We start from the raw sequence: 19,013 nt of genomic DNA on the forward strand, positions 1-19,013 counted from the left end.
TTACAAACTTTGAGATGATATTCCCTCCATCAATTTTTGACTCAATGGAGCATCTTCCATACATTTACCATTCGAGGTAAAAGTTGGAGGACCGATCCAGTATATATGGATGTACACATTCGAATGGTTAGATATTACAGTTGCAATGTAATTCACATATAAAAGTATTTTTATTTGTTTTTCTTAATTGAAAATATTTGATTAATTCAATGTAGGTACCTGTTCAATCTCAAGAAAATGGTTAAGAACAAGGCGCATGTTGAGGCTTCAATATGTGAGCCTACATTGTTGAGGGGATCTCAACATTTATCTCATACTATTTTGAACCTCATCTAAGAACGAGAATCAATCACGTTCCACGGCATGATGATAGCGGTGAAGTGCCTTCTAGTGGAACTTGTTAATATTCTTCAATCCTGGATGACCCACACCTAAAAATACCATAAGAGAAAGATATTTGTCGGAAACAAAGTTCAAACAAGTATATAGTTATGTTTTATTTAACTGTGATAAGCTGAGACCTTTTATTTAGTAAGTTTATATATGTTGTAATACTAATTAAACTTTGTCAATAATATACTGTTTGTAAGATCCCACATCGCGGGTGAGGGGTGTGTTGCTGGCCTTATAAGTGGTGCTGGTTGCCAACTTGTTACACGCGTTTTGGGGCGTCAGGCTCAGAAATGGGCTCGCGTCACCAGGAACAAAACTGTGAGGGCGGTAAGGCTCAAAGCGGACAATATATGGCAAGTTGGGTCGGGCCATTACATTTTGGTATCAGAGCCGACCTCACTGGCTGTCCGGTTGTGCCGACGGGTCATCGGGCTCCTTAAGGGGGGTGGATTATAAGATCCCCACATCGGCGGGTGAGGGGTGTGTTGCTGGCCTTATAAGTGGTGCTGGTTGCCAACTTGTTATACACGTTTTAGGGCGTCAGGCTCAGAAATGGGCTCGCGTCACTAGGAACAAAACCGTGAGGGCGGTAAGGCCCAAAGCGGACAATATATGGCAAGTTGGGCCGGGCCGTTACACTGTTAATTATATATTGTAATATCATACACTCATTATCACTTACAGGCAACATCGACAATATTTGCTATCCAATAATTCACAGCTAACTGAATCCTGGATCTTTTAATTACAAGATGAACAATTTTCCACTTGGTTCAGAACACATGTAAGCACTATCAAAAACTCATTCTAACATGCAAAATTATTGTATACATGTCATTACGAGATTCTCGTTTACTGTTCATTGATGTACATTACATACAAGGTTTATCAAATGGGAAGGAGTGCTGCTAAGTCAATGTCTTCACTAAGCCTGGGCCTTGAAAGAAAAGTCAAGTGCTACAATGGGTATTTTATCAATGGATATGTTTTCCATACTGAAGAATACAAGTATGAAAGAAAGACATACAACAACGATGTCTGTGTTAATGGATCGATTAATAGTGAGTTAGAAGTTGACTCCTATGGTAGATTAGAAGAGGTCGTCAAACTGCAATATCATAGCGAACATAATAGAGTGTTTTTATTCAAATGCTATTGGTATGACACAACTGATAGAGGAATCAGAGTTGATCCGCACTATGATCTGGTCAAAATCAACTCAAAAGCTAGACTCCGCAACGTAAACAATGTCTTTGTTTTCGCAAAGCAATGTCAACAAGTTTATTATACATACACCCTTTCATTTAGAAAGGATTAATCAAGAGTGGATTGGTTGTCCGTTTTAAAAACAAAACCCAGGGGTCGTGTCAAGCTTGTTCAGGATAAGAACAAAGAGACAAGTGTGCAAGATGAAGTCTTTCAAGTTTGTGAATTGGTTGAACCATATTGAGTTCCTCCTTCGATTGAGTTGGAAGAAAATTTAAATTTTTGTGTTTTCGATGATAGTCTTATTGATGTTGACATAGAGGAGTTGAATATTATTTTGAGCTCTAGCGGACAAGCAAATATCGATGAAGATGATGATATCCATATTGAAGATTGTGATGAAGGTGATGACTATTTAATTGTCAACAAAGAAGAAGAAAATTTTGACTAACTATCATAATGAAGACCTGTGTAAAACATTTTTTTCATGTAATATATATTATGGATGATATATTTTGTAAGACAAAATATTTATTTTATAAGTTTATGTATTGTTTAAGCACTGTTGTTATTTTTGTGCGATGGACAATTTACCATTTAAGTATTTGCAGTAAGGTAAATATGCAAATACAAATATAAATCTTTCTTGTACAATGCACAATCACCGACATCCATACGACGGACTAAGGTCTGTCGGCATTTCATAGAGAGTTGAAAAATAATTACTTGAAATGCCACAATTACCAATGACTTTGCAGTTAGACTACCGTCCGTCAACATTTCACAAAGAGTTGAAAAATAATCACTGCAAATGCCCACAATCACCGACAATGTTGTTTGACGGAAACATTCCGTCGGCATTTTCACAGAGAGTTGAAAAATAATCACTGCTGTAACAACTAGGCTTTCCAAGCCCAAATCAACAGTAAATTTTTTTTATATATATTTAAAACACATGGTGCCGGTAATTAGGGAACTTGAAGCTTCACATCATCAAACTACAATCCATACAATCAACATTTCATTTAAAAGTGAATCTTACACAAACACATAATATTAAAGTTGCATGATTTGAAGATCATATTAAAAGAATATATACATAGTCATGAGCTTGCATTCCTATCCCACTAATAGACATCACATTTTTAAACAAAAAGGATCTAGTAAAAGTTATACATTCAGTACATTGATCCATATAAAATACATTGTGATATAGAATGCATCTACATGATTCCTTGCAAAAGTAGGTTCCCGTGTATCGGGTTTCCTAAACATCTCGTTGGTGTGACGTCCCTACAGTAGTATAAAACATTTAAGAGGATGTAAATACTTAATAATAATAATAATGGTACTAACGGTTTGGCCATTAAATAAAGCATTAACATTTATAATTTATTCATGTAGTTGATATAACAACTAGTAATACAATTAGATGCACAAGTTTTCGAATTGTCACTAGCAGAAGCTAATCATTCTTTTGTCCCGGCCATCCATCCGGATGCCATTAGCCGAAGCTAATCAGTCCATCATCGCGGCCATCCATTCGGATGCCATTAGCCAAAGTTAATCATTCTTTGTCCCGGCCATCCGTTCGGATGCCATTAGCCGAAAGTAATCAGTCCTTTCTCCCGGCCATCCACTCAGACACCATTAGCCGAAGCTAATCATTCTTTGTTCCGGCCATCCGTTCGGATGCCATTAGCCGAAGCTAATCAACCTTTAATCAACATTTAAGCATTCGATAATCTAATATCGGTTCTAACAATATGGTAATACTCAAGTTAAATATTTCAATATTCAACGTATGAAAAGGGAAGGTGCAAGTCACCTACCTGAAATAGAAGCTCTATTTTACTCCCCTGCTGCTGTTGTTGTTGTTGCCCCATGCATGTGGTCCCTCCTGAAATTCACAGGTTTATCCCATAAGTTCCTCTCACTCACGAATATGTTTTATTATAAACATACCAACAACCAATAAGTCTTTCTTTCAGTCATCATTTCTATATACATATATTTGAACTATTTCTATGTAAAATCCGAACTGTTACTGTCTCGTTTTTGAACTGTTACTTTCTCATTTTTGAACTGTTACTGTCTTGAACTGTTACTGTCTCATTTTTTTGAACTGTTACTGTCTTGAACTGTTACTGTCTCATTTTTTTTGAACTGTTACTGTCTTTGAACTGTTACTGTCTTATTTTTTTTGAACTGTTACTGTCTCATTTTTGAAATGATACTATCTAGACATTTTTGAATTGTCACTGTTTCATTTGGTGACCCATAACGGGAGTTCTATAACTCCAAATTGAGCAAGACCAATTTCATTAATTAGCCAACATTCAAAACTACAATTTCTATAAGGAATATGATCCTAATTCTTTCATCCTCCTACCCGAAATCTCTTTGAAAATCAAGAGATGAAACTGTCCAGATTCATCAGCCTTTCCATTTACACAACACAAGAAGTTCTTTAATTTAGTAACTCATACTTTTCCTCAATTTAAGTCTAATAACTAAAATCTATGAAAACATCCAGTCATCAATTCAAAATCAACTTGCAAAGACTCATAAAAACAGGTTTTAAAATTCCTTACTTTCAACACACAACATCACAGCAGAACACATTAATTCCAGCACAACAACATCACAGCAGAACACATTTATTCCAGCACAACAACATCACAACATAACACATTAATTTCAGCACAACAACATCACAGCAGAACACATTAATTTCAGCATAAAATCTTTCAATAATTTCCAGGAGAACACACATACATGCATGCTGGCCCACCCCATAGTTAAAGCCAGCCCTCTATCATGATTTGTTATTTCCATTTTATTTATTTGTTAGATGTTCTGAAATTGGCTTTATTTCACTTTTTGTTTGCTTGTTCTCTTATTTAATTTCAGCTTCCTTCACAGCTGGCTTAGGTCTTAGATCAATTCTTTTCTTAGGGTTTTTTCTTCTTCATTTTCGTTTTTGATCTTAAGGGGGAGAGGAAGAGAGTTTCATGACCCATACCTTCAGAATTTAACTAAGTTTGAGGAAGGTTTGACACTATTCTTTTCTCTTCAGCTGCTGGTTCTCCTCCTTCTTCCTCCTCTCATGTTTTCTAGCTCTCTTTTTCCTCTCCTCTATGCAGCTGCCCACTCCTCTCTCAAGGTCTCATCTCTCCCTCACAAGTTCACAAAGTCATCTCTACTGGTTTGATTCACGTTTCTGTTGTGAAAGGGGAAGGAAGGAATGACATGCAACTGCTGGTTTGGGAAGAAGATGGATCATTCTCTCTCCTCTCCTTGTATTTATACTCCCCATCAAAAGAAATGGGTTGGTTGGGGGTTGGTTTAGATGTATCCTTATCCTGTTTTGGTTTATCTAAACCGTTTTTTTTTTTCTCTTTGGTGATTACATTCTCCCCACCTAAATATGAATTTCATCCTCGAAATTTAAGCAGTTTCATACTCCATACCTGGTAGTTCAAATAAATTGGGGTACTTTTTCCTCATCTCAGCCTCCCTCTCCCAAGTTTCCTCTTCTACTTGAGCATTTCGCCATAAGATTCTGACGATGGGGATCTTTTTGCTCCGTAGCTCCTTCACTTCTTGATCTTGTATCCTTATGGGCCTCAATTCCAGTGTTAAGTCTTCCTTGACTTCTACTGGGACCTAGGGTAGAACTCGGGCGGGGTCCACGTCAGCCTTCCTTAACAAGGAGACATGGAACACATCATGGACTTTGGCTAACTATGGGGGCAAATCCACCTTGTAGGCTACTGGTCCTACTCGTTGTAAGATTTTGAAAGGTCCGATGAAGCGGGGAGTTAACTTCCCTTTTAATCCAAACCGTAACATGTTCTTCCATGGGGCTACCTTCAAGAACACCTGGTCCCCCATACTGAACTCGAGAGGTCTTCTCCTCACATCGGCATACTTCTTCTGTCTATCCTGTGCGGCTTTGATGCGATCCTTGATAGTTCTCACTTTCTCCGTGGTGACTTGGACCAACTCTGCCCCATATAACTTCCTGTCCCCAATTTCCTCCCAACACAAAGGAGTTCTGCACCTCCTACCATACAAGGCTTCATATGGGGCCATCCCTATTGTGGCTTGGTGACTATTGTTATACGTGAACTCCACCAATGCCATGTGTTCCTCCCAGTTTCCTCCAAATTCTAGCACATAAGCTCGTAATAGGTCTTCCAAGACTTGGATGACTCTTTCTGATTGGCCATCCGTTTGAGGGTGAAACGCAGTGCTCATGTCCAATCTTGTCCCCAAGGCATGTTGTATGCTAGGCCAAAGTCGAGAGGTGAACCTGGGATCTCGATCCGATACAATGGACACCAGAATCCCATGAAGTCGTACCACCTCATTTATGTAGATCTTGACAAGCTTGTCCACCAAGTCGGTCATCTTTATAGGCAAGAATAGTGCGGATTTCGTTAACCGATCTACAATAACCCATATCGCATCATTTCCTTTCCTCCATTTGGGAAATCCTAACACGAAATCCATGATGATCATCTCCCACTTCCATTCTGGAATTTGTAATGGTTGTAATGGTCCCGCAGGCCTTTGGTGTTCAACCTTGACTTGTTGACATATCCCACACTTTGACACATATTCAGCTATTTCCCTTTTCATATTAGGCCACCAATAGAGGTGTTTCAGGTCTCGATACATCTTAGTGCTGCCAGGATGTATGGAGAATTTGGACTCATGTGCTTCTTGTAGAACCATTCGTTTGACTGTTTCGTCATCAGGCACGTACAACCATTGTCCCATCATCAAGGATCCATCGTCTGCTACTCGGAATTTCATTTCTACCCTGGCTTCCACCTTCTTCCTAATCTCGGACCCCACCTTATCATGGAATTGGGCATGTAGTATCTGTTCTCGATATGTTGGTCGCACCACTAATTGGGCTACCAAACCACCTCCTGCCCCAAAACTGCACCCAACTCTTTTAGTTCTGCCAATTGCTGCTCCCTTCCCACTGTTATGCTTCCCAAGGAGGCTTTATTTTTTCAACTGAGGGCATCTGCCACCACGTTTGCTTTCCCCGGGTGATATTCTATGGTGCAATCATAATCCTTAATGAGCTCTATCCACTTTCTTTGTTGCATGTTCAACTCCTTTTGCGACATCAGATACTTCAGACTCTTGTGATCAGTAAAAATTTGGGTTCGAGACCCATACAAATAGTGTCTCCATATCCTCAAGGCAAATACTACAACTGCCAACTCCAGGTCGTGCACCGGGTAGTTCACCTCATGAGTCTTTAATTGCCTTGATGCATAAGCGATCACCTTCCCATGTTGCATCAAAACACACCCCAATCCCTTCCCCGAAGCATCACTATATACCACAAAACCCTCGGTCCCTGAGGGGAGGGTTAACATTGGAGCAGTGGTGAGCCTCCTCTTCAATTCTTGGAAGCTTGCCTCACATTCTTCCGACCACACCCATTTCTTATCTTTCCTAGTTAGCTGGGTCAAAGGGGTTGCAATCAGGGAAAAACCTTCGATAAATCTCCGATAGTATCCTGCAAGTCCCAGGAAGCTACGTATTTCAGTGACCGAAGTCGGTCTTTCCCATTTCAAGACTGCTTCAACTTTTTGGGGGTCAACAAAAACACCTTCAGCTGAAATGACATGTCTCAGAAACGTCACTCTTTTAAGCCAAAATTCACACTTACTCAGTTTTGCATATAGCTGGTGATCTCTCAAGGTTTGTAAGGTTCGTCTCAAGTGTTCCTTGTGCTCCTCGAAAGAATTCGAGTATACCAGTATATCATCAATGAATACCACCACAAACTTATCCAGGTATGGTTGAAAAACCCGATTCATCAAATCCATGAAGAGAGCTGGGGCGTTCGTCAACCCAAATGGCAGCACCAAAAATTCATAATGTCCGTAACGAGTTCTAAATGCGGTCTTTGCTACATCCGCTTCTTTAATCTTCATCTGGTATTACCCTGATCTCAAATTTATCTTTGAAAATGCCCTTGCTCCCTTTAATTGGTCGAACAAATCATCTATCCGAGGTAACGGATGCTTGTTTTTCATTGTTATTTTGTTCAACTGTCGATAGTCAATACAAAGTCTATGGGTTCCATCTTTCTTTCTTACAAATAGGACCGGTGCTCCCCAAGGAGAATTACTGGGCCATATGAACCCTTTGTCTAATAATTCCTGTAATTGAGTCTTTAACTCGTTCAGTTCTGCTGGAGCCATCCGATACGGTTGTTGGGCTATGGGTGGAACTCCAGGAAAAGTGTCTATAGACACTTCTACCTCTCGCTCCGGGGGTAGTCTTGGTAGTTCTTCTGGAAACACATCTGGGAAATCCTTTACCACAGGAATATCCTTCAATCGTGGACCTTCATCATCAGAGTTTAAGATGTATGCGAGGTATCCCATACATCCCTTTCTTAAAAGTTTTTGGGCTGTTACCACCGATATTAAAGCATTTAGTTTGAGAACTCTCTCTCCATCAAAAGTCTTTTTCTCGCCCTTAGGTGTTTGGAAAGTAACAGTTTTAGCATAACAATCGATTAGTGCCTTGTATTTACTCAACCAATTCATGCCCAGTATTATGTCAAAATCATGCAGCTCTAAGGGAATCAAGTCTACTTCTGTTTCATACCCGGATAAACTAACCCCCACATCCACATATACAATATTTGTTTCAACCATGTTTCCCATTGGAGTTCTAATTACAAACCCCTTCTCTAACATTTTTACTTCCTTTCTCAATTTAGTGACAATTCTCTTAGCAATGAATGAGTGGGTGGCACCCGGATCAAACAACACATGCACATTAAAACCATTCAATAATAGTGTACCCGCCACCACATCTGATGCAGCCCTGGCCTCCTCCTGTGTCAGGTGGAAGACCCTCCTCAGGGTCCGATCATTTTGTGCCCTCGGCTTCCCTCGACTGGAGTTTGCCCCTGATTGAGAAGATCTCACTGGCCTATTAACGGTGATTGACTGCTGGTGGCTCTGACTAGGCTGTCTGTAGCTCTGTACTTGTCCGGTGTTCCTTTTGGGGCATTCCCTCTTGTAATGACCTCTTCCACCACAGTAATGACACCCTTGACTAAGATACTAACAGTTCCTCCACCTATGGCCCTCTCCTCTACACACAAAACACCGCCCGGGGGAAACTGAGCAGTCCCCAGGGTGTTTTTGTCCACACTTTACACAAAAAGGATAGTCAACACCCTTGCGGTCACTGGTCCCAGTAGAAGAGTTTGCCCTCGAGTGCGACTGTCCAACCATCACTCTCCCACTTGACTGCTGGTGAGGCGGTAATATCAAACTCCCTTTTTTTCCGTACTGCTCAAACACTCCACTTTTTCCTTTCTTCGGGTGCGGTGGTCTGCCGCTGAAATAGTCCCCATCTCTCTTTTTGCTTATATCCTGATACCCCCCTTGGCTTTCTCCAATAAATGCCTCCAGAGCTTGTGCAGCCTCAATCAACTCCCTCACCGATTTAAATCGCAAGGCGATCAATCCTTGTCTCAAATCCTGTCGTAAACCATCTCTCAACTTTTCAATCATATGTTCCTCTGTCGGCACATAGTGTGGGGCGAACAATGAGAGGTCATGGAATCTCCTTTCGTACTCCAATACTGACATATCACCCTGTCTTAATGCCAAGAACTCTTGTTCTTTCACCTTGCGATGATACTTTGAATAAAACTGATTCTCAAACTCTGTCTTGAAATCACTCCAAGTTAGTGTCTCGGTCGCACGCCTCAGCTGAACTGTTTCCCACCATGTCATTGCCCTATCAGACAGTAACTGGGATGCACAATTTACCCTCAAACCCTCGGGTATGCTTATTTGAATCATTGTCTTTTCCACCTTCCTGATCCATCTTCCAGCTATCTTTGCATCTTGTTCCCCCATATACGGTTCACAACCCATTTCCCTCATACTTTTGACTAATCGCACTAGTGGCATCACATTATCCATGGTCATGCTAGTCGTAGGGGCTGCTGGTGGAATCTGCGTGGTGGGAGTTGTTTGTGCCGCTGAACTAGCCATGCCTTCCACCACGGCATTAACTATTTGTACAAGGAGTCCCGCGTCTACATATTGTGGGGGCACACCAGTTGGAACAGTAGATGGTTGTGTTTCCGATCTTTCTCGCTGCTTCATTGCGACTGGGGGTGTTTCCTCTGTCCGATTAGGCCTCGAGCCTTCCCCTGCCATCGTATCTTTCCCCTGCAAGGTTTCGGGTAGTAGTATCGGAGCATGAGATGCCGTATCATCCAAGGGATCTTCGTCTTGCCAACCTTGGGTACCTTGGTTCATGCCCCTCCTTTCGAAGGAGGGCGGCTCAGTTCGTGTCCCTTACCGGGTGCATACCATCCTGAAATTTATCGTAACAACACATTTATTAATGATCCTCAGGATCTAAACCAAGTGCTCTGATACCAACTGTAACAACCCGGCTTTCCAAGCCCAAATCAACAGTAAATTTTTTTTTTTAATATTTAAAACACATGGTACCGGTAATTAGGGAACTTGAAGCTTCACATCATCAAACTACAATCCATACAATCAACATTTCATTTAAAAGTGAATCTTACACAAACACATAATATTAAAGTTGCATGATTTGAAGATCATATTAAAAGAATATATACATAGTCATGAGCTTGCATTCCTATCCCACTAATAGACATCACATTTTTAAACAAAAAGGATCTAGTAAAAGTTATACATTCAGTACATTGATCCATACAAAATACATTATGATATAGAATGCATCTACATGATTCCTTGCAAAAGTAGGTTCCCGTGTATCGGGTTTCCTAAACATCTCGTTGGTGTGACGTCCCTGCAGTAGTATAAAACATTTAAGAGGATGTAAATACTTAATAATAATAATAATGGTACTAACAGTTTGGCCATTAAATAAAGCATTAACATTTATAATTTATTCATGTAGTTGATATAACAACTAGTAATACAATTAGATGCACAAGTTTTCGAATTGTCACTAGCAGAAGCTAATCATTCTTTTGTCCCGACCATCCATCCGGATGCCATTAGCCGAAGCTAATCAGTCCATCATCGCGGCCATCCATTCGGATGCCATTAGCCAAAGTTAATCATTCTTTGTACCGGCCATTCGTTCGGATGCCATTAGCCGAAAGTAATCAGTCCTTTCTCCCGGCCATCCACTCGGACACCATTAGCCGAAGCTAATCATTCTTTGTTCCAGCCATCCGTTCGGATGCCATTAGCCGAAGCTAATCATTCTTTTCTCCCGGCCATCCACTCGGACGCCATTAGCCGAAGCTAATCATTTTTTGTTCCGGTCATCCGTTCGGATGCCATTAGCCGAAGCTAATCAATCATTTGTCCCGGCCATCCACTCGGATGCCATTAGCCGAAGCTAATCAACCTTTAATCAACATTTAAGCATTCGATAATCTAATATCGGTTCTAACAATATGGTAATACTCAAGTTAAATATTTCAATATTCAACGTATGAAAAGGGAAGGTGCAAGTCACCTACCTGAAATAGAAGCTCTATTTTACTCCCCTGCTGCTGCTGCTGTTGTTGCCCCATGCCTGTGGTCCCTCCTGAAATTCACAGGTTTATCCCATAAGTTCCTCTCACTCACGAATATGTTTTATTATAAACATACCAACAACCAATAAGTCTTTCTTTCAGTCATCATTTCTATATACATATATTTGAACTATTTCTACGTAAAATCCGAACTGTTACTGTCTCGTTTTTGAACTGTTACTATCTCATTTTCGAACTGTTACTGTCTTGAACTGTTACTGTCTTATTTTTGAAATGATACTATCTAGACATTTTTGAATTGTCACTGTTTCATTTGGTGACCCATAACGGGAGTTCTATAACTCCAAATTGAGCAAGACCAATTTCATTAATTAGCCAACATTCAAAACTACAATTTCTATAAGGAATATGATCTTAATTCTTTCATCCTCCTACCCGAAATCTCTTGAAAATCAAGAGACGAAACTGTCCAGATTCGTCAGCCTTTCCATTTACACACAACACAAGAAGTTCTTTAATTTAGTAACTCATACTTTTTCCTCAATTTAAGTCTAATAACTAAAATCTATGATTTAACATCCAGTCATCAATTCAAAATCAACTTGCAAAGACTCGTAAAAACAGGTTTAGAATTCCTTACTTTTAGCACACAACATCACAGCAGAACACATTAATTCCAGCACAACAACATCACACCAGAACACATTTATTTCAGCACAACAACATCACAACATAACACATTAATTTCAGCATAACAACATCACAGCAGAACACATTTATTTCAGCACAACAACATCATAGCAGAACACATTAATTTCAGTATAAAATCTTTCAATAATTTCCAGGAGAACACACATATATACGTGCTGGCCCACCCCATAGTTAGAGCCAGCCCTCTATCATGATTTGTTATTTCCATTTTATTTATTTGTTAGATGTTCTGAAATTGGCTTTATTTCACTTTTGTTTGCTTGTTCTCTTATTTAATTTCAGCTTCCTTCACAGCTGGCTTAGGTCTTAGATCAATTCTTTTCTTAGGGTTTTTTCTTCTTCATTTTCGTTTTTGATCTTAAGGGGGAGAGGAAGAGAGTTTCATGACCCATACCTTCAGAATTTAACTAAGTTTGAGGAAGGTTTGACACTATTCTTTTCTCTTCAGCTGCTGGTTCTCCTCCTTCTTCCTCCTCTCACGTTTTCCAGCTCTCTTTTTCCTCTCCTCTATGTAGCTGCCCACTCCTCTCTCAAGGTCTCATCTCTCCCTCACAAGTTCACAAATTCATCTCTACTGGTTTGATTCACGTTTCTGTTGTGAAAGGGGAAGGAAGGAATGACATGCAACTGCTGGTTTGGGAAGAAGATGGATCATTCTCTCTCCTCTCCTTGTATTTATACTCCCCATCAAAAGAAATGGGTTGTTTGGGGGTTGGTTTAGATGTATCCTTATCCTTGTTTTGGTTTATCTAAAACCGGTTTTTTTTTTCTCTTTGGTGATTACAACTGCAAATGCCACAGTCACCAACGACATTGTAGACAGATTCCAGTATGTCGGTATGTTGTTGGCGGGTCAATAGTACCGACAAAATCACCAATGAATTGTGCGAATTCCAAAGGGCGGTGCATTAAATTCATCTTTGACCGCGTCAGGTGCTAACGGAATTATCGACGAACCGTGAAAAATATGGAGGGTAATTAAAAACGTTGGTGTGAAATTCAAAAGTTACCGATGGATTTTCAAAATTTCACCGACGGAATAAATTAAAATAATATATATTTTTTTATTTTAGTCGGTGAATCCGTTGGTAAAATTGCCCTATAAATCTCAGCGACCACCTCTTCAGTTCATTTTTTCATCTCCTCCGTTCCTCACCTTTCACTTTCGAATTTTTTTCCTCTCATTTCTTCATGGCTTTTACCTGCAATCTCTAACAAGTTTTCTTCTGAATCTTTATCAAATTAAAAGGTATGTGTTTCCTCTATTTCATTTTACTTTTAAGGATTTTTTTTTGTTATGTTTTTTTTTTTGGTGTATTTTTACAATGTAGATAAAGTCTTGAAATAAATACATTATTAAGGTAAGCATATTTCATTTCTAAAGTCTATATATATATTTTTTAAATTATTGAATATATTTGATTGTTGTATTGGCATAATAATTGAATAATTTACTGAGTTGTAATTGTTAATGTTGAATTTACCTTAGAATTAGTAATTGAATATGTTGGAATAATTAGTAATTTTACTTTATTATTGCATGATTTGTGTTTAATTATTTCCATTGATTTTAATTGTTAGTCTAGAGTTTTGTTTTTGAATTTATTGAATATATTTTATTGTTTGTATTTCCTTAATAATTGAATAATTTGTTGAATTTACCTTGTAATTAGTATGGATTTTATTTGTATAGATGTTATGTTATATACAATATTAGTATAGATTGGGTTAATTGGTTGTGGCTATTGTCACTATTTGCAGGTTTGTGAATTTGGGTAGTATCCAATATAAGAAAGGTGCTGTCGATTTTTTTTTTAACATTCGAATTTAATTATATAATTATTCGTATAAAATTGTGTAGATGCGTAGAACGATATCCACAGCTCATTGGTCATGTATGGTCGCAGCTAGTTCTTCTAGCAGCGAAGATGATATATATTCTTAGGTGCCTCTCAAGAAGAGGCATCTACGCCACTTATGTCATCAACCGATGCTGCTTCTTCCAGCGCTGTTTCACAACATAGAGGCGGTGTGCCTTCGTAGCGAAATCAATTCATCTACAAGTAGGAGGCACAACAGAAGGATGACCTTTCAATATAAGTTTGTTAATGTTTAGTTTTTTTTTTTTTTAATTATAACATAATTTATGAACAACTAATCAATATTTCATTAATTTAATTTATTTTCAGGTTCACAAACATTGAGGTCGCCCAAGTAATATCATTGGCGTTTAAATCATTGATAGAAATTCTGTTATTTTAATGGAGTCTGATATCCAGACATCCTAAATGGATACCTCAAACCAATGCATGGTTTGACAGATTTGAGGTTGGTGTTAATTTATAATTTTCAGCTTATTTCTAATAAATTATTAATATAATTTTAAATAAATAATTATTCGACTGGGACAGTGCACATGACACTGTTGTGAGGAGGGTGTGAGAAAATCACGCAGCAACTAGGTAACATCGAAAACAATACAACATTTTTTTAGAAAAAGATTTATGTTTCAAAATCTAATTTCTTGCTATGGACGTAGGGTGCGTGATTTTTGGTATGAAGCAAAAAAAACCGCGAGAGATAATGGTCTCCAAGGCTGGAACAACATGTCGGTTTGGAGGGATTTCAAATCGATATACATCCCGACAGATATATGACCACTCTATCTTGAGCACGTGACATCTGAGCGATTCACACGATGCTCACAGTCCGGCGCTAGCAACTAGAATCGGCCAATTCATGGCTCAGTGACAACGCACATCGGCGGCTCCGTTTCGTTTGCTGCACATGCAAAAGAATGGTAAGATTAATTTAAATGAAATATATTGTTAAATTAATTTTTTATAATTAATTTTTTTCATTATAGGCTACACCTCTTGGACTTCAGCCAAGCCCGATGTAGTTGTTTGTTGAGACGCACGTGCGAAGTTAAGACCGCCAATAGGGGGCGCAACAGTTCGATGACAACTGTGCTTAACACTTTATGGTATGTTTGTTCAACCATTTTATTTTGTAAGTTATTATTTTTATTGAATTGAATATGATGATTACTTTTTTTCATTTTTAGGAGACCAATAATAGCTGTTTAAGGAAAAGATATGGAGACGATCCTTCAACCTATTTGAAATTCGATCCGGATTTGTGGATGGAGGTTGGATCGTCTGGTGGACTCGAAAAAAATTAGGTTTATGGGATCTTCTAACATTATGGCCGAGGACTTGCAGGTGACTCATAGTGTCTCAACCGTTAGGAGCTTCCAATCATTATCAGGCACCCAATCTATGAAGATTGTGGCTTTGAAGCAACACACGACTCAGCTCACTGAAAAATATGACCACCTATCGGCGAAGTATATAGAACTCAAAGCGAATCATGAACAACTTCGCCAAATAGTCATGAACATGGCATCACAGAGTGGTGGTCCATATGCGCCTCCTCCTTTTTGGCCGTATAACAACCAGCCTCCTCCTTCTCCTCCTCCTCTAGCTCCACTATTATGCTAATTTGTAATGAATATTATTTAATTTTAATAGTTAATTTAATATTTTTTTAAAAACACATTCAGTTTGTAATGAATATTAACTTTATTTTTTTGGTTTTTGATGTTTAATAAAAAAATTTATTTGCATAATTGGTTTTTCTACTATTAATTTATATAATTTTATATTATGTATTCTAAATAATTTTTTTAAAAATATTTAAAAATACTTTCCAAGGGTTTTTACCGACGGAATGTATCAGTCGGCATTTGACAAAGAGCGGGGAAATGTCAATCTTAGCGACAAAATTACCGATGGAATCAATCTGCCGGCATTGCACAGTAGCTTGGTGCAAATTTCACAATTACCGACAAGGTTTTCGACAGAAATAGTTCATCGATATTGCATACACTCACCGACAGAATAAATCCGTCGGTATATTTCAAGTGGGCACTTTTTTTTTTATCCGCAATTTCCGTCTATAAAACCATCGGCAATGTTTTTTTTTACCGACTGCGTTAGTGATGGAATGAGGTATAACCAACGAAAGGAAAGCCGATAGACTGTTTTCGTTGGTAAAAAAAATTACCGACGAACTATGAATCACAAACCAACAAAATATTTCTGTTAGTAAAACTGTGAAATCTTGTAGTGAATCTTGATTTTATGTCAAATTTTAAAATTTTGACAAGTCGTGAAGTCTTTTGATTAGATATGTTTGATTGGGAATAAAATATCTAATCCATTGAAGTATTTTATTGAATGATTTATATTTTATGATAATTCTTGGTACACCTTTTTCTATTTCAACTTGATTTTATATGTAAAAAGCGACACACAACCATGGTAATTTATTAGTTCTTATAAAATTCTTAGTTACAGTAATTCATTGATTTAGTTTTATAAAATATGAATATTTTGATTTTTCTTTTCATCGAAATAAATGTATAATTTATAAAATCATAAAGACTAATTGACTAATTTTGCTCAACTATAGGGACTGAGTTATAATTGACTCATAAAAGCGTGTGCGTGTGCATTTAATTACACTATCTAAGAGTTGTTACACAATTCAAAAATATTATATTTTAAAAAAACTCATTTGTTAAAATCGTATATGCGTATCATCAAATAATTTAGGAATCCTGCCATTCCTACTTGACGAAGCCTTTATTCAGGAAAAAAAAACACAAATAAAAAAGGAAAAAATATTATTATAATTAAAAAAAAAAAAGAATACTTGTATCATCAAATAATAATCCAGAATAGCAGATGTCATAAGAAATTAATCTAATAGTTGTTGTTATTATTATTTTTTACGAATACTCGTATCAATGCAAATAAAGCCTATGCCGATATTTCTTTTTAACGGTCCTGTATCAACATGCCATCTAATTAAGATATTTACATTTACTTTGAAAAAATTATCAATATTATTTTGGAATCGAGTATCATTTCATTGTATTAAAGATGGACGAAGATATGATGTGTTCATAGATGGAATAATGGATCACTAGACAAGGGATGATTATTAAATAAACTGATGACTTGATTAATTTAACTCTTAACACATTCGATTCTTCCACTAACAGTTCAACACATAATCAAGGAAGTTGCTACTAGCTCCAGAATACAAACCTTACAATTTTGCCATGAGATTCATGGAAAAGATTCAAGTATCTATGTTCTTTTGCAGTATTTAATTCTTGTCCTGGAGACAATGAACACGAAAGTCAGCACAGAACTTAAGACAAAGGGAGGTGTCCTTTCCTATTGTCGCATGTCATCATCGTGGCGTTTGTTGGTGATTTTTCATTTCTTTGCTTGATTGGTTCTTGGGAGTTACCACCTAGTATTTTATTGAAGGGATACTAGTAAACCCGAGTATTCTGATATTGTCAGAGATTCACGAGTAAGAGACTGGTTGTGGTTAGAGAAGATATTAGCACCCGTAACGCATCTTACTTGAGGTAAGCTGCTTCACAATTTGATGTAATTTAAAAGATTTTGAAAGTTGTCTTGCCATTGATTTCTTACAAAGATAAGAAAAGTTCTTCTCATTAAGGAGATTCTTATCTTATCAGATAAAAGAACCTAATTGCTCTAGCATCAATAAAAACAAAACAAACCTTTTCTATTTAATATCAAGAATACATCTTACGTATAAGATTATAATCCGGGAATGTCTTCTTCTTCTCTGTCTTCCTACGCCATCGGTAAGGGTCACAACCATCTGCAATAAGAAAAAAAGCGCACACAAAAACATTTGATTTTAATTTTGTTCTTTTTTTAGATCTGCTTCTCTCATTTTCTCAATCCATTTGATTGCTGCTGGTGGCAGATCTGGAGGTTGTGGGAACCAACATCAGGAGGAAGGGGAGCGTTGTTGATGGAGCTGGATACGTGGTTCTGTCGGGACAGGAAGAAGATAGGAAGACAGATCGGGGGAAGAGAGGCTAGGTGGTGGTCTGTTAGTGTTGTGGTTGGGCGAGGCTAGCTATGGGTTTGTCGCGGGTTGGTTTTGGTGGAGGCTAGTCTGCGATAATGATTGATTATGGGCAACGATGGAGTTAGCTGAAGGTGGTGGTTGGCTGCTGTAGAGGCTAATTTGCAAGGAGATGAAGAAGAGAACAGGGATTGTCAGGTCTTCACAAGTTGGCAGCTGGTTCAAGAGAATGGACTGTCGGGTCTGTCGGGTGGAGATGGGAAGGGGTGTTGAAGCAGAGTGAGGGGTGACGGGAAAATGGTGGTGTAGCGGGGAAGAAGAAGAAACGGGGATGGTCTTGGTGCAAGGAAAGAGAGAGGGTTGGTGGCGGCTGCTAAAGGGAGTGGCCAAGAGGGAGCAAAAAAACCAAAAGCCAGGGGGCGCCTCGTGAAGGGGTAGCTATTTTGTGTTTGGTAGAGATAGGTTTAGGTTTAGGGTTTTTTTTTGTATTTTTTTTTTAGTCTCTCAAAATTGCCCCCCTTTTTTTTGTGTTGGAAACTTCTATTTCTATGCAAAAATGTTGCTAGATCCCCAAACTTGGTCCCTCAACTTCTGTTTTTTTGTAAATTTAATTTTTCTTATTTTTTGGATTTTTTTATCAACATTGACTCAAATGAGGGAAATTGGTGGTTTTTAAAAATAACGCGTTAAAAGTGGAACGCGTTCCAAAGATCTTTAAAAATTTAAATTTTTTTGAGACGATGCTGAAAGTGCTAAAAACGATGCAAATATATTAAAAAATGTATTTTTTGGATTTTCATTGTTGTTCGCTATTTTTGGAGTTTTGAAAATGTTATAAAAAAGGTGGGTCAAAAATTGGGTAACAATAGATGCCACCTCTTTACAATGCTTACGAAGCAAAACTTCTCAATGTTTTGCATAGTAAGATTTGTAAAGAAAACTTGTCTTCTTGTCTTCCGAACTTGCTGAATATCCACTTATCTAAAGACCTTATTTTTTTTCTTTTTCTATTTCTTTCTCTTTTCCTTCTCTTTTCTTTTCCTTTTTTCTTTCTTTCTCGCATTTTTTATCTCTCTCTTTTTTGTTAACATGAGATCCCATCTAGCGATCCTTTTTAACCAAAACCAAAGAATGTGTGTAGCTTGGTTAACCTGAAATCTCATCTAGCGATTCCCTTTAACCAAAGCTACTTGAAATCCCATCTAGTGACCTCCTT

General features: G+C 38.0%; 1 pseudogene; it reads left to right on the plus strand.

The window, feature by feature from the left end:
- The window catches only part of LOC140955315 (uncharacterized), a 31,855-nt pseudogene extending 16,480 nt beyond the window's left edge, over positions 1–15,375 (plus strand).
- Positions 15,376–19,013: the final 3,638 nt, after the last annotated feature.

The sequence above is a fragment of the Populus alba genome, chromosome 2, assembly GCF_005239225.2.
Source record: "Populus alba chromosome 2, ASM523922v2, whole genome shotgun sequence".
NCBI lineage: Eukaryota > Viridiplantae > Streptophyta > Magnoliopsida > Malpighiales > Salicaceae > Populus > Populus alba.